The sequence below is a fragment of the Aquarana catesbeiana genome, linkage group LG01 (genome assembly GCF_042186555.1).
Source record: "Aquarana catesbeiana isolate 2022-GZ linkage group LG01, ASM4218655v1, whole genome shotgun sequence".
In the NCBI taxonomy this organism is placed as follows: Eukaryota; Metazoa; Chordata; class Amphibia; order Anura; family Ranidae; genus Aquarana; species Aquarana catesbeiana.
In genome coordinates, this window is record NC_133324.1 from 278,308,778 (window position 1) to 278,326,358 (window position 17,581).

Below are 17,581 nucleotides of genomic sequence, written 5' to 3' on the forward strand. Positions count from 1 at the left end.
AATCTATTTAGTTCCTCCAAATAATCAGCTTTATTTAATATTACCACCCCCCCTCCCTTATCAGCCGACCTGATCACTATATTTTTGTTTTCTATCAATGTCTCTAGACCTCTCTCTAAATCTTTTTTCCTTCTTTGGGGTTTGACAACAAGCTTGTCCAAATCCTGTTCCACCAGAGACTTGAACACCCCAACGAAATGATTATTGCTAATCTGGGGGTTGAATGTTGAGTTATTCTTCAAAGTTGTATGTATATATTCCTCTTCCGGGGAATTTGATGCTGTTGCTTTATTGGAAAAGTGCTTTTTAATATTAACTTTTCTTATAAATTTCTGTAAATCAATGAACACATCGAATTTATTAAGATTTTTTTCCATGGCATATTTTAGGCCTAAATCTAAAACTTTCAGTTCTTCCTGAGAAAAGTTGACATCACTTAAGTTAAAAATTCCCTCCATTAAACCATTCTTTTTCGCTTTCCTTTTACCTCCTCTGCATCCTCTTGTTCTCCTCTGTTTTCTTGATTTGATTGGGGGGTCATGGGGTACCATGGTCTCCACTCCTCTGGTGGACTCTGGTCTCTCCCCCAGCCCCTGGGGGTTGTGGTACCTCTCCCTCTCGTAGTGGGGGGTCCCCCTGATCCTCTCCTCTGAAAATCCCCTCTCAGGTTACTGGGATACCATCCCCTTCCCCTGTTTGTTGGAGGATAATAATCAGGCTGATTGTGGGCCCAAGGCTGTCCCCCATATCCTCCTCCTCTATTATATCCTCTTTGATTATGGGATCCTCTATGGTCATAGCCCCTCTGACCATAGGAACCCCTTTGGGATGGATAAGAGTGGTCATACTCTAGAGGTTCAAAACGATTATATGTAGGTACACTATATCCGGATACTGATGCACCATAATAGTTGTTTGACTGACCACTATGAGTGGTTTTGGCAGAGTCTTTCTGGGAGCCAGCAAACTTCCTAACGGGAGTTTTAATGGTATCCAGCACTCGAATTGGCTCTGTTTCCATAGGGTTAGGTACAGTATTGGACTCCTCCCCTATTTCTTGCCATTTGTAAACTTTATTGGATTTATAGTCATTGGTATCTCTAATGAATTTTTTAATTTTTTTCCTTTGGGTATCCTTATCCAATTTGTCTACAAAATCCTGGAGCTGTTTTAGTTTATCCTTACATTCCCCAGAGGTAATGAGAGGACCTAATTTGGATTTAATTCCATTAATGTTGGCCTCAATTAGTTTTAGTTTTCTCTCCTTTCTTGCTATTAACATTTCTAAGAGTTTCCTCTCCACACCATTAAAAAAGGAAAACCATTCATCCTCGAGATCTTTGTCTATGAGCCCATCATTGGGGGCTAAATCCCATCTAAGCCGTCTGGGGGTCATCCCATCTTTCACATATTTTTTAAGGGAAAAGATATCCCACCAGGTCCTGACTTGCTTATCAAGGGCACCCCTAAGATGTTTAAAATCCGAGTTGATATCAGATTGTTCATTATTGGACGAAAAAAATTCATCCGCATTTATACTCCTGTCATTAATAAAAGTAAAAATCTCCATCATGAAAAAATGCAGCTGCTGTGACCAAGTGCTCTTACTTGTGAAACATAAAATCATACAATACAGCGCTCGCAAATATATGTAATCAATAATCCAAAAGAAATTTTTTGTGAAAACCAAAAAGGAAAAAACTTTGTTGCAGCTGCAGAGTGAAAGTACTGTACTTTAAAAATATATAAACCAAGTGAACTGCGCTAGCAACTAAATGTGAACAACATAAATAAACAAAAAACCACAAAGCACCGTAAGTGATAATAAAGTAGCACGTTATAATAAATATGGATGTGTCAGAGAACTGGACCTGCAGCCCGCGCATCTAAGCCAGCACGTAGTAAGAGTGCGCTGAACTGCACTACCAGAACTCCAAGACCCTCCACATAAATTAAATCAATTGATGTGTATAAAAAATGACAAATAAAACAGCAGGAGCATGAGAAGATGCACTATCCAAATAAAAACCTTCAAATAAAAACCTTCACTACAATATGTTAATTTGGGCAGATGCATCTATCAAACATCAGAAATAGCAGTTTAGCATACCACTAATATAAATAAATATATAAATAAAATATGGCATATCAATTATGCAAACATGAAATACTATGGAGCAATCCACTCTGCAAATTCCAGATAGCACAAAGAAATCATGAAACGTCAGCTATAATATGTGGGAAAACGAGGCTCGTGGTAAAAACTCCTTCATAGGGCAAACAATGAACAGGCTTCCAACTTTTTCATCTTTTCAACAACCAGGGCCAGTAGTGTAGCGATGTAAAAGATAGCTCATAAATCCACAGAAGCACACGTTCCACCGAAGGAGAGAAGAGAGGTATATAGCATAAAACCTTAAAATACCAAAGGTCACCTGCGCATAAATGCGCTACTCACGGGACCGGTAAGGAAAGCAGGCATTCAGATATTTTGGTCGGTTCGCCGCTCTTAGGCGTGCGTTCCACCGCCAGGAAGTGATGTCACTGGTAACAAATCAGACGGACGTGGACAGGATGTTGCGTCGACGCGTTTCGCCCCTCCCCCAGGGCGTTATCAAAGACTTAACATCCTGCTCACGTAGAAAACCTTTTATATTGTGTTCAATGAGTGACAGCCATTTGCGGCCAATGGGTGAAGAGTCACCCATTCCTTCCTCTATCATCATATCCTGTTTGCAAAATAAAACTTTACTCAATGGTCGGAGACAAATAAATCCAAATTAGGTCCTCTCATTACCTCTGGGGAATGTAAGGATAAACTAAAACAGCTCCAGGATTTTGTAGACAAATTGGATAAGGATACCCAAAGGAAAAAAATTAAAAAATTCATTAGAGATACCAATGACTATAAATCCAATAAAGTTTACAAATGGCAAGAAATAGGGGAGGAGTCCAATACTGTACCTAACCCTATGGAAACAGAGCCAATTCGAGTGCTGGATACCATTAAAACTCCCGTTAGGAAGTTTGCTGGCTCCCAGAAAGACTCTGCCAAAACCACTCATAGTGGTCAGTCAAACAACTATTATGGTGCATCAGTATCCGAATATAGTGTACCTACATATAATCGTTTTGAACCTCTAGAGTATGACCACTCTTATCCATCCCAAAGGGGTTCCTATGGTCAGAGGGGCTATGACCATAGAGGATCCCATAATCAAAGAGGATATAATAGAGGAGGAGGATATGGGGGACAGCCTTGGGCCCACAATCAGCCTGATTATTATCCTCCAACAAACAGGGGAAGGGGATGGTATCCCAGTAACCTGAGAGGGGATTTTCAGAGGAGAGGATCAGGGGGACCCCCCACTACGAGAGGGAGAGGTACCACAACCCCCAGGGGCTGGGGGAGAGACCAGAGTCCACCAGAGGAGTGGAGACCATGGTACCCCATGACCCCCCAATCAAATCAAGAAAACAGAGGAGAACAAGAGGATGCAGAGGAGGTAAAAGGAAAGCGAAAAAGAATGGTTTAATGGAGGGAATTTTTAACTTAAGTGATGTCAACTTTTCTCAGGAAGAACTGAAAGTTTTAGATTTAGGCCTAAAATATGCCATGGAAAAAAATCTTAATAAATTCGATGTGTTCATTGATTTACAGAAATTTATAAGAAAAGTTAATATTAAAAAGCACTTTTCCAATAAAGCAACAGCATCAAATTCCCCGGAAGAGGAATATATACATACAACTTTGAAGAATAACTCAACATTCAACCCCCAGATTAGCAATAATCATTTCGTTGGGGTGTTCAAGTCTCTGGTGGAACAGGATTTGGACAAGCTTGTTGTCAAACCCCAAAGAAGGAAAAAAGATTTAGAGAGAGGTCTAGAGACATTGATAGAAAACAAAAATATAGTGATCAGGTCGGCTGATAAGGGAGGGGGGGTGGTAATATTAAATAAAGCTGATTATTTGGAGGAACTAAATAGATTGGTTGGAGACCAGGATACCTATGAAAAGCTGAAGAATAATCCCACTAAGAAATTCAAGTTAAAATTAAAAAATCTAGTTAAAACAGCAACTGATGAGGGTATCTTGAAGAAAAAAGAGGCTAGATACCTTACCCCTGATGCGCCACGGGTACCGGTGATATACCAATTGCCGAAGATTCACAAAAATAAATCTAAGCCCCCAGGCCGACCAATAATCAGCGGGATTGGATCCCTCTTCTCCAGACTTGGTGAATATCTAGACTGTTTCCTGCAACCACTCACCAAAAAATACCCTGCATATCTTAAAGATAGCAGAGAACTCATTGAATTAACTAAGACCATAACAATAGACGAAAACTGTCTGCTTGCAAGTATTGATGTAAATTCACTCTATACCAACATCCAACAAGAACATGCGTTACAAGCAGTAGGATGGGCATTAGAGGACACAGACATAAAATTAAAACAAAAGAAGTTTATCCTAAAAGCTTTGGATCTAGCAATGAGCCACAACTTTTTTTGGCACCAAAAGGAATACTATAGGCAAAAGAAAGGGGTCGCAATGGGTGCCAAGTATGCACCTTCAGTGGCAAATCTGTTCATGAGCTTTTGGGAGGATGAGGCCATCTATCGATCCAGTATCCCAGAGCTCAGGTTATACAAAAGGTACATAGACGATATCCTGATTATCTGGGCAGGATCACCCGACTCCTTTTTAGAATTTATGGCCAAATTAAGGAACAATCGGTTTGGTATATCCTTTTCTGAGTGTTTCAGTTACCAACAAATCAATTTTTTGGACCTAACATTATTTAGAGAAGATAATAAATTACTTACCCGCACTTTCTTCAAAGATGTCGACCGAAATGGGTATATCCCCCTGACAAGTTGCCACCATCCAAGATGGCTAGGGGGTATCCCTAAAAGTCAGCTACTTAGGATTAGAAGAAACTGCAGTAACTTAAGTGACTACAATTTGCAAGCTAATATCATGGTGAAAAGATTTCAAGAAAAAGGTTACAGTCTGGAAAATTTAGAGAAGATCAAACAAACAGTTGGGGAAATGAATAGGAATGATCTGTTTAAATCTAAATCAAAAGGGGAGAATAATTTTAGTTTATCCTTCATCACAGGATTTAACAGACAGTATCGTGACCTGGAGAAAATCATAAAGAGGCATTGGCCTCTCCTTCATCAGGATAATGACTTGAGGAAGGTGCTGCCAAAACAGCCCAATTTTATTTATACCAAACCACCCACTTTGAGGCTTCAGTTAGCACATAATGTTATAGATCCCCCTAGTAAGACATGCACTTTTCTAGACAGTGTTGGGTTCTATAGTTGTGGCAGGTGTGGAATGTGCAGGACATCTAAATTTCGCAAGCGAAAAACCACCCATTTCAGCTCCTTGGTAGATGGTAGATCGTATGCAATTAAAAAATGTATAACCTGCAGCACAACACATGTTACCTACCTCCTATCTTGTCCTTGTAACCTGCAATATGTAGGAAGAACCACCAGACAACTGGGTATAAGACTTAATGAGCATGTAAATAGGATCAAGAAGGGGTATAGGTTCCATGGTCTTTCCAATCATTTTAGGCTTTTTCATAACCAAGACCCCAGCCTACTCACCTTCTGTGGAATTGACAGAGTTGAAGATCACTGGCGAGGTTCTAACCTTAGGCAAAATATCTCACAAAATGAAACCCAGTGGATACATAGATTACGCACTTTGAACCCCTTGGGCCTGAATATTGAGCTAGACTTGAATTGTTTTTTATCGAATTGGTAGTGTTCAAAATGGCAATTTATATATATTTCTCTATTTATTTTATCTCAATATATTTTCTATATATATGTGTTTGTGCATTTTAGTCCCATACATATATATATATTTATTTTATTTTATTTTTGTTTTATCGTTATTAATTATTATGAATTTTTTGGTTATGTGTTGTTTTTCTTCCCATGTCTTAATTATGAATACTAAGTTTAGTAAATCAGTAAAGTATCGAGTGAAATGTGGGACGTTATATTATTTACATTCACTTGAAAGGGGTTTTTATATATATTATATATTTTTTATACATTTTTCTATCTATATATATTTTTATGTATATTTTTATATATTCTATATTTATTTTGTCATTTTTATAGACTTTTAGCTATTGGATAATGTATTAAACAATTGTTTTTATCATTAGGAATTTAGATATTCAACATATATTGTATAAGATTTTTCCGCCTATCTAGATATCCTGATGTTAGCATATATTTTTTTTTGTTTTGCATATACTTTGTTCTATGGAAGGTAGTGAGTGTTAATATAGTTTCCTCATGGAGATGTTGCAAACACCTATCTGTACACTGGAGTTGTTTGTCTCCGACCATTGAGTAAAGTTTTATTTTGCAAACAGGATATGATGATAGAGGAAGGAATGGGTGACTCTTCACCCATTGGCCGCAAATGGCTGTCACTCATTGAACACAATATAAAAGGTTTTCTACGTGAGCAGGATGTTAAGTCTTTGATAACGCCCTGGGGGAGGGGCGAAACGCGTCGACGCAACATCCTGTCCACGTCCGTCTGATTTGTTACCAGTGACATCACTTCCTGGCGGTGGAACGCACGCCTAAGAGCGGCGAACCGACCAAAATATCTGAATGCCTGCTTTCCTTACCGGTCCCGTGAGTAGCGCATTTATGCGCAGGTGACCTTTGGTATTTTAAGGTTTTATGCTATATACCTCTCTTCTCTCCTTCGGTGGAACGTGTGCTTCTGTGGATTTATGAGCTATCTTTTACATCGCTACACTACTGGCCCTGGTTGTTGAAAAGATGAAAAAGTTGGAAGCCTGTTCATTGTTTGCCCTATGAAGGAGTTTTTACCACGAGCCTCGTTTTCCCACATATTATAGCTGACGTTTCATGATTTCTTTGTGCTATCTGGAATTTGCAGAGTGGATTGCTCCATAGTATTTCATGTTTGCATAATTGATATGCCATATTTTATTTATATATTTATTTATATTAGTGGTATGCTAAACTGCTATTTCTGATGTTTGATAGATGCATCTGCCCAAATTAACATATTGTAGTGAAGGTTTTTATTTGAAGGTTTTTATTTGGATAGTGCATCTTCTCATGCTCCTGCTGTTTTATTTGTCATTTTTTATACACATCAATTGATTTAATTTATGTGGAGGGTCTTGGAGTTCTGGTAGTGCAGTTCAGCGCACTCTTACTAGGTGCTGGCTTAGATGCGCGGGCTGCAGGTCCAGTTCTCTGACACATCCATATTTATTATAACGTGCTACTTTATTATCACTTACGGTGCTTTGTGGTTTTTTGTTTATTTATGTTGTTCACATTTAGTTGCTAGCGCAGTTCACTTGGTTTATATATTTTTAAAGTACAGTACTTTCACTCTGCAGCTGCAACAAAGTTTTTTCCTTTTTGGTTTTCACAAAAAATTTCTTTTGGATTATTGATTACATATATTTGCGAGCGCTGTATTGTATGATTTTATGTTTCACAAGTAAGAGCACTTGGTCACAGCAGCTGCATTTTTTCATGATGGAGATTTTTACTTTTATTAATGACAGGAGTATAAATGCAGATGAATTTTTTTCGTCCAATAATGAACAATCTGATATCAACTCGGATTTTAAACATCTTAGGGGTGCCCTTGATAAGCAAGTCAGGACCTGGTGGGATATCTTTTCCCTTAAAAAATATGTGAAAGATGGGATGACCCCCAGACGGCTTAGATGGGATTTAGCCCCCAATGATGGGCTCATAGACAAAGATCTCGAGGATGAATGGTTTTCCTTTTTTAATGGTGTGGAGAGGAAACTCTTAGAAATGTTAATAGCAAGAAAGGAGAGAAAACTAAAACTAATTGAGGCCAACATTAATGGAATTAAATCCAAATTAGGTCCTCTCATTACCTCTGGGGAATGTAAGGATAAACTAAAACAGCTCCAGGATTTTGTAGACAAATTGGATAAGGATACCCAAAGGAAAAAAATTAAAAAATTCATTAGAGATACCAATGACTATAAATCCAATAAAGTTTACAAATGGCAAGAAATAGGGGAGGAGTCCAATACTGTACCTAACCCTATGGAAACAGAGCCAATTCGAGTGCTGGATACCATTAAAACTCCCGTTAGGAAGTTTGCTGGCTCCCAGAAAGACTCTGCCAAAACCACTCATAGTGGTCAGTCAAACAACTATTATGGTGCATCAGTATCCGGATATAGTGTACCTACATATAATCGTTTTGAACCTCTAGAGTATGACCACTCTTATCCATCCCAAAGGTGTTCCTATGGTCAGAGGGGCTATGACCATAGAGGATCCCATAATCAAAGAGGATATAATAGAGGAGGAGGATATGGGGGACAGCCTTGGGCCCACAATCAGCCTGATTATTATCCTCCAACAAACAGGGGAAGGGGATGGTATCCCAGTAACCTGAGAGGGGATTTTCAGAGGAGAGGATCAGGGGGACCCCCCACTACGAGAGGGAGAGGTACCACAACCCCCAGGGGCTGGGGGAGAGACCAGAGTCCACCAGAGGAGTGGAGACCATGGTACCCCATGACCCCCCAATCAAATCAAGAAAACAGAGGAGAACAAGAGGATGCAGAGGAGGTAAAAGGAAAGCGAAAAAGAATGGTTTAATGGAGGGAATTTTTAACTTAAGTGATGTCAACTTTTCTCAGGAAGAACTGAAAGTTTTAGATTTAGGCCTAAAATATGCCATGGAAAAAAATCTTAATAAATTCGATGTGTTCATTGATTTACAGAAATTTATAAGAAAAGTTAATATTAAAAAGCACTTTTCCAATAAAGCAACAGCATCAAATTCCCCCGGAAGAGGAATATATACATACAACTTTGAAGAATAACTCAACATTCAACCCCCAGATTAGCAATAATCATTTCGTTGGGGTGTTCAAGTCTCTGGTGGAACAGGATTTGGACAAGCTTGTTGTCAAACCCCAAAGAAGGAAAAAAGATTTAGAGAGAGGTCTAGAAACATTGATAGAAAACAAAAATATAGTGATCAGGTCGGCTGATAAGGGAGGGGGGGTGGTAATATTAAATAAAGCTGATTATTTGGAGGAACTAAATAGATTGGTTGGAGACCAGGATACCTATGAAAAGCTGAAGAATAATCCCACTAAGAAATTCAAGTTAAAATTAAAAAATCTAGTTAAAACAGCAACTGATGAGGGTATCTTGAAGAAAAAAGAGGCTAGATACCTTACCCCTGATGCGCCACGGGTACCGGTGATATACCAATTGCCGAAGATTCACAAAAATAAATCTAAGCCCCCAGGCCGACCAATAATCAGCGGGATTGGATCCCTCTTCTCCAGACTTGGTGAATATCTAGACTGTTTCCTGCAACCACTCACCAAAAAATACCCTGCATATCTTAAAGATAGCAGAGAACTCATTGAATTAACTAAGACCATAACAATAGACGAAAACTGTCTGCTTGCAAGTATTGATGTAAATTCACTCTATACCAACATCCAACAAGAACATGCGTTACAAGCAGTAGGATGGGCATTAGAGGACACAGACATAAAATTAAAACAAAAGAAGTTTATCCTAAAAGCTTTGGATCTAGCAATGAGCCACAACTTTTTTTGGCACCAAAAGGAATACTATAGGCAAAAGAAAGGGGTCGCAATGGGTGCCAAGTATGCACCTTCAGTGGCAAATCTGTTCATGAGCTTTTGGGAGGATGAGGCCATCTATCGATCCAGTATCCCAGAGCTCAGGTTATACAAAAGGTACATAGACGATATCCTGATTATCTGGGCAGGATCACCCGACTCCTTTTTAGAATTTATGGCCAAATTAAGGAACAATCGGTTTGGTATATCCTTTTCTGAGTGTTTCAGTTACCAACAAATCAATTTTTTGGACCTAACATTATTTAGAGAAGATAATAAATTACTTACCCGCACTTTCTTCAAAGATGTCGACCGAAATGGGTATATCCCCCTGACAAGTTGCCACCATCCAAGATGGCTAGGGGGTATCCCTAAAAGTCAGCTACTTAGGATTAGAAGAAACTGCAGTAACTTAAGTGACTACAATTTGCAAGCTAATATCATGGTGAAAAGATTTCAAGAAAAAGGTTACAGTCTGGAAAATTTAGAGAAGATCAAACAAACAGTTGGGGAAATGAATAGGAATGATCTGTTTAAATCTAAATCAAAAGGGGAGAATAATTTTAGTTTATCCTTCATCACAGGATTTAACAGACAGTATCGTGACCTGGAGAAAATCATAAAGAGGCATTGGCCTCTCCTTCATCAGGATAATGACTTGAGGAAGGTGCTGCCAAAACAGCCCAATTTTATTTATACCAAACCACCCACTTTGAGGCTTCAGTTAGCACATAATGTTATAGATCCCCCTAGGAAGACATGCACTTTTCTAGACAGTGTTGGGTTCTATAGTTGTGGCAGGTGTGGAATGTGCAGGACATCTAAATTTCGCAAGCGAAAAACCACCCATTTCAGCTCCTTGGTAGATGGTAGATCGTATGCAATTAAAAAATTTATAACCTGCAGCACAACACATGTTACCTACCTCCTATCTTGTCCTTGTAACCTGCAATATGTAGGAAGAACCACCAGACAACTGGGTATAAGACTTAATGAGCATGTAAATAGGATCAAGAAGGGGTATAGGTTCCATGGTCTTTCCAATCATTTTAGGCTTTTTCATAACCAAGACCCCAGCCTACTCACCTTCTGTGGAATTGACAGAGTTGAAGATCACTGGCGAGGTTCTAACCTTAGGCAAAATATCTCACAAAATGAAACCCAGTGGATACATAGATTACGCACTTTGAACCCCTTGGGCCTGAATATTGAGCTAGACTTGAATTGTTTTTTATCGAATTGGTAGTGTTCAAAATGGCAATTTATATATATTTCTCTATTTATTTTATCTCAATATATTTTCTATATATATGTGTTTGTGCATTTTAGTCCCATACATATATATATATTTATTTTATTTTATTTTTGTTTTATCGTTATTAATTATTATGAATTTTTTGGTTATGTGTTGTTTTTCTTCCCATGTCTTAATTATGAATACTAAGTTTAGTAAATCAGTAAAGTATCGAGTGAAATGTGGGACGTTATATTATTTACATTCACTTGAAAGGGGTTTTTATATATATTATATATTTTTTATACATTTTTCTATCTATATATATTTTTATGTATATTTTTATATATTCTATATTTATTTTGTCATTTTTATAGACTTTTAGCTATTGGATAATGTATTAAACAATTGTTTTTATCATTAGGAATTTAGATATTCAACATATATTGTATAAGATTTTTCCGCCTATCTAGATATCCTGATGTTAGCATATATTTTTTTTTGTTTTGCATATACTTTGTTCTATGGAAGGTAGTGAGTGTTAATATAGTTTCCTCATGGAGATGTTGCAAACACCTATCTGTACACTGGAGTTGTTTGTCTCCGACCATTGAGTAAAGTTTTATTTTGCAAACAGGATATGATGATAGAGGAAGGAATGGGTGACTCTTCACCCATTGGCCGCAAATGGCTGTCACTCATTGAACACAATATAAAAGGTTTTCTACGTGAGCAGGATGTTAAGTCTTTGATAACGCCCTGGGGGAGGGGCGAAACGCGTCGACGCAACATCCTGTCCACGTCCGTCTGATTTGTTACCAGTGACATCACTTCCTGGCGGTGGAACGCACGCCTAAGAGCGGCGAACCGACCAAAATATCTGAATGCCTGCTTTCCTTACCGGTCCCGTGAGTAGCGCATTTATGCGCAGGTGACCTTTGGTATTTTAAGGTTTTATGCTATATACCTCTCTTCTCTCCTTCGGTGGAACGTGTGCTTCTGTGGATTTATGAGCTATCTTTTACATCGCTACACTACTGGCCCTGGTTGTTGAAAAGATGAAAAAGTTGGAAGCCTGTTCATTGTTTGCCCTATGAAGGAGTTTTTACCACGAGCCTCGTTTTCCCACATATTATAGCTGACGTTTCATGATTTCTTTGTGCTATCTGGAATTTGCAGAGTGGATTGCTCCATAGTATTTCATGTTTGCATAATTGATATGCCATATTTTATTTATATATTTATTTATATTAGTGGTATGCTAAACTGCTATTTCTGATGTTTGATAGATGCATCTGCCCAAATTAACATATTGTAGTGAAGGTTTTTATTTGAAGGTTTTTATTTGGATAGTGCATCTTCTCATGCTCCTGCTGTTTTATTTGTCATTTTTTATACACATCAATTGATTTAATTTATGTGGAGGGTCTTGGAGTTCTGGTAGTGCAGTTCAGCGCACTCTTACTAGGTGCTGGCTTAGATGCGCGGGCTGCAGGTCCAGTTCTCTGACACATCCATATTTATTATAACGTGCTACTTTATTATCACTTACGGTGCTTTGTGGTTTTTTGTTTATTTATGTTGTTCACATTTAGTTGCTAGCGCAGTTCACTTGGTTTATATATTTTTAAAGTACAGTACTTTCACTCTGCAGCTGCAACAAAGTTTTTTCCTTTTTGGTTTTCACAAAAAATTTCTTTTGGATTATTGATTACATATATTTGCGAGCGCTGTATTGTATGATTTTATACTTTAAAAACCTGTGCAGTGTGTTTTTTTTTTTTTTTTTTTATTGACACTTTTTCCCTACTTATTCACATAGGGAGGGGGGGCTGGGATCTTGGGGCCCCAACCAATGGCCAGGGTTGTCGGGAAGAGGCCCTTGTCCTCATGAACATGGGGACAAGGTGCTTTAAGGCCCCCCCCTTCCCCAAAAACACCCACCCCCCCATGTTGAGGGCATGCGGCCTGCTGCGGTTCAGGAGAGGGGGGGGGGCACTCGCGCATACAGATGAACGGGCTTCCCGATAAGAACTGGATCCGACGGAAAGCTTTGAAACATGTTTCAATCCTAAAGTCCGTCGCATTTTTGACTGAAAAGGTTCGTTGGAAGTCTGATGAAGCCCACACACGGACGGATTGTCCGACGGATTCGGTCTGTCGGACCAGTCCGGACGGAAGGCCGCTCGTGTGTAATGGGCATTACATATGGGCAGGAGCGGGTGCACGGATGCGAACACATCCTTGTCAACAACTTTTTTCAACATACTCCTTTAGGGATTTTTTAAGCCACCAGTTTGAGGGTGGTAAACAAAGGTTTGCAAATCTGTCACCTTAAACAAGTTCCACAACTCTTTAGTTACCTGTGACATGAATGCAGTGCCTTGGTCTGTAAGGACCTCCTTAGTGAACCTGATGAATTGCTTTAGGGTAACAAGTACCATAATTCATTAGGCTGGGTTCATACTTAGGGTTGCCACCTTTTCTGCAAACCAAACCCGAACACTTTAGTGCAAAAGCAAAAATAGTTTTTAAGGGGGGACGCTGTGGACTCTAGAGTAAAGGAGAACTCTGATGTAAGAACGTTTCTGCTGACCAAACCTTCTACTTACATCAGAGTTTCCAGCTTTCCCCCTTAATTTGGGGTTCCCAAAGCCTCCTTTACATCAGAGTTCACAAGGCACCCCTTACATCTGAGTCCCTCTTACCTTTAGTGTACTCACTCGCTCGGAGGCAGGAGAGAAAAGGGAGGGGGTGGGAGAAGAACAGTCAGACATTGGATTGGGAGCTCACTCACCTGAGGATGGAGGCTTACATTTCGACACCTTTCATCCACATGTCTGCCAGTTGCTGAGCTTCATATTTCCAGCCCACGCATCCCTTTTCTAAGACACAGAACATCATGGATTGCAGTGTGGGTGGGCAGACAGGGGTGAGGCGAGAAGAGGAGGAGCAGATCAAGCCCTCTTTCCTCTCCTGCCTTGTATGGGGATGGGGCCCGTGTGCATCCCTATGCACATGGCAGTTGTGGTACTCAGTTATTTTGGGAGCCACAATACATTATAAATATTGTGTCCGGGTTTCAGGCAGTCTAAAACCCGGACATACAATTCAAAACTTGGACTGTCCGGGTGAATCCCGGACGGATGGCAACCCTATTCACACTGTTGTAATCAGATTTTGGTCTGATTTTCAGTGCGATTATGTAGTGCAACATGTATGTGGTCTGCATATTCTATGCGGCCATAATATCGCTGGAATCACATCAAAGTAGTACAGGAATCATTTCCAATATTTCACCATTCTGAGTTGCATTGTTGTGAACGGGCCCCATTGAAAACAATGTGAATATAATAGGTAGTCTTGCGAGCAACTAAAATACAATCTGTGTAATATATGCAAGCAGCAAGTAACACAATCCCAATATAAATGTGCAACTAAAACTCAAAACAAATAGTGCTGGGCTGGTGTTAATGTATCCAACTGCTTAGTGTCTCAATTCTCCTGTGCCAATATGAGTGCCATCATAATAACATGTGAATAAACAATAATATAATACATTCATATATATTTCTTCTTATAATAATATAAATCCCATGCTTAAAGCGGAGTTCCACCCACAAAAGAACTTCCGCTTTAAGAACCCCTTGCCCCCTGACATGCCACATTTGACATGTCATTTTTTTTGGGGGGGGGAGTGGGTACCTTGTTTTCAGATGGACTTCTTGTCCCACTTCCTTCTTCCTCTTCTTGGCTGCCTAGGCGGCGACTCCTCTCGCCCTAGGCGGCCCCTCCCTGCCAGCGATCTTCTGGGACACATCACAGGTGCCAGAAGATTGGCTGGCCAATAGCAGAGTGCAGCACGACTTGCGCATGAGCAGTGCCTGCCCGGCCGTGAAGCCGTAAGCTGTCACGGGCGGGTGCCCACAGTTGCTATGACGGCGCAGAGGAGAGGAGGGGGAGAGGAGCGAGGCTACGGGCGGCCGCATCGCTGGACCGTGGGACAGGTAAGTGTCTGTTTATTAAAAGTCAGCAGAAATGCTTTTTGTAGCTGCTGACTTTTAATAAACTAAAAAACGGGTGGAACTCCGCTTTTTGCAATTAAATAGTTAATGAATAATGTCAGAAAAAAGTTTTTGAGTCTTCACAAACCCTCAAAAATCCATGCTTTGTATCTATTCACCTCAGTGTTCCCCCATAAGAAATGCGCTCACCTGACAGAGTGTGACCTCACACTTAAGTTTGGTCAAATAAAGCTTTTTAGTCACCCCAGACTAACAGATCATGCTTTCCTCCTCGTTTCTCCATTGATGTACCTCCATTATGACTCGATTATATATGAGAGAAAAAGAGCTCCAAATAGTGCTTATATCGGTTTAAACAATATTCAATTTATTAAAGAATGTGCAAAAAACTTACATTTAAAAGGTGCTCCAGTGCTGTATACAGCATATGTCATATAAAACCACAATGCTGCAGCTACTTCGTGTCTCTCCGTGAAAGATGCAAAAACATCTTACCAAACAAATCTGCCCCTCCCCTACGCGTTACAATAGAGGGTCTCATGACTCATCAAACAATGTGATTTCCATTATCATTAAATTCTGTGGGACTCAAGTTGTATATGAGTTTGCACTAGTGTGAACAAAGGCGAAGGCCCTTTTCACACTGGGGTGGGAGGTGCGTAGGCGGTAAAGCGCCACTATTATTAGCAGTGCTTTACCATCCTGTTAGCGGCCGAGAAAGGGTTCAAAACCACAGCAAAGCGCTTCTGTAGAGGCGCTTTGCCGGCGGTATAGCCGCGCTGCCCCATTGATTAGGATGGGCAGCAGCGGTGAAGGAGCAATGTATTCACTGCTCCGAAGATTCTGCTAGCAGGACTTTTTTTCCCGTCCTGCTAGCGCACCGCTTCAGAGTGAAAGCCCTCAGGGCTTTCACACTGGAGACACAGCAGCGGCTGTTTCAGGTCGGTTTGCTGCTCCTATTTTTAGCGCAATAGCGCCTGCAAACCGCCCCAGTGTGAAAGGGGTCTAATAGTGAGAATATGCTGATGGCCCCAGGTGGACTTGGGCAGTGGACCCACAAGGTTCATAGCAATCCTTTCAAAGGGCATTTCATTAATTGGCAATAGCATTAGAGGACTTCGAAAGTGGGGCACAGATTCCCTCATTTGACATACTGGACAGGATTTACAGTAATTTGTGGGAGAACGTGGCTTTGGTGGAAAGTCTGTGGGATTGTAGGGGAGCTTTGTGTCAAAGTACCTCTCAACAAGCTCCACGAGACAGCTGACTTTGGGTCCCCTTGGCTCACCCACTTCTGCAGGGGAATAGGTAAAGACCTCAAATAACGGTCATTTATCACTGCAACACTATCTGTGGCCCAGACGGGCTGTGGTTGCAGCCACTTTAACACCAGGTGAATAAGGTGAGGCACTTGCTTTGGACAAAGTTTTGACAGGTGATGCCAATTTTTCTCTAGCTGAAATGCATGCTAGTTCTTGTGTAGTAGCGGGGCAGCTGTGTTTACAAATAATTTAGCAAGCGGGTTAATGTGGGTGCTGGAGATGCACTTTTTAATAATGCATACTTGTGTGTGTATGTATGTATGTATGTATGTATGTGTGTAATTAATAAATATATATATTATTGAATACTACTGTAGCAACCTCCTAGGTAGGTACTAGAAGAGAGTATAGTTTTTGGTCTTTCTGCTTACCAGGAAGATGGTCAAGTAAAACTTAGTGCTCTCTGCCTACCAGGGAGCAGGATCTATTGGTTAGGTCTGCTCATTGTGCTCAGGTGCAGCTCAGCTTGTCAGACTGTTCAGACACTAGTCCAATAGGGAGGCATATTGGACAGTGGGAGGGGACCTGTCAAGTGAGTGCACAGGCATTGTTACAGCCCTGGCTATTGGCAGAGGAAAAGTGCTGCATTGCATGCTGGGATACTGTATAAGTCTAGGTTCACATCTATGCAGCTGCACCCGATGCGTATTTCAGGCACATTTTTCAGGGTTTTTTTGTGAATTTTTTTTTTTTTTTTTTTGCTGGCAAATTCTATAATTTTTTTTTTTTTTTTTTTTTTTTTTACATTCAGCTTTCAACCCCGCTGACAGCTGATGACTCATCGGTTGTTAAGGACGCAGTGACCGGCTTCCCGGCCCCCTGTTTAGCAACCAGCCATATACAGTGGCAAAATAAGAACCACAAAATATTGCTTTTTGGTGCGGTTCTGGTGCAACCACTTGCGTTTCTGGTGCAGTTACATTGAAATCTATTAGCCACAAATCACGGGAAAAAAGTCCCCGACCCTTTCCAAAAACGTGCAGGCCGCAAAACGCATCGGTGTGAACTAGTACCTTAGGAAACCATGTTAAATGGACTGTGTAGTGCGTTTCTGCAAACTGCAAAACACACTAAAAAATGCATAAGTGTGAACGTAGGGTTAAGTCACGGGCACATGTGCTCAGTAGTTGGGTTGGAGAGCAAGATCCAGGAGGGAGGGGCGGCTGCCCCTCCTCCGTGGAGACTGTCGTGCCACCTTGGGTGGTCGATCCAAGAGCCTAAAGTCAGAGAGAGGAACTGAAGCCACAGATCCTATGGAAGGGGGACACCAGGAGGGATCTGATTCTGCCTACAGTGAGTACAGATCTG

At 40.4% G+C, this 17,581-nt stretch overlaps 1 long non-coding RNA gene across 2 annotated transcripts in view; it reads left to right on the forward strand.

The window, feature by feature from the left end:
- The window catches only part of LOC141141376 (uncharacterized), a 39,350-nt gene that overhangs the window by 11,422 nt on the left and 10,347 nt on the right, over positions 1–17,581 (forward strand). The gene's annotated exons all lie outside the window — the stretch shown is intronic.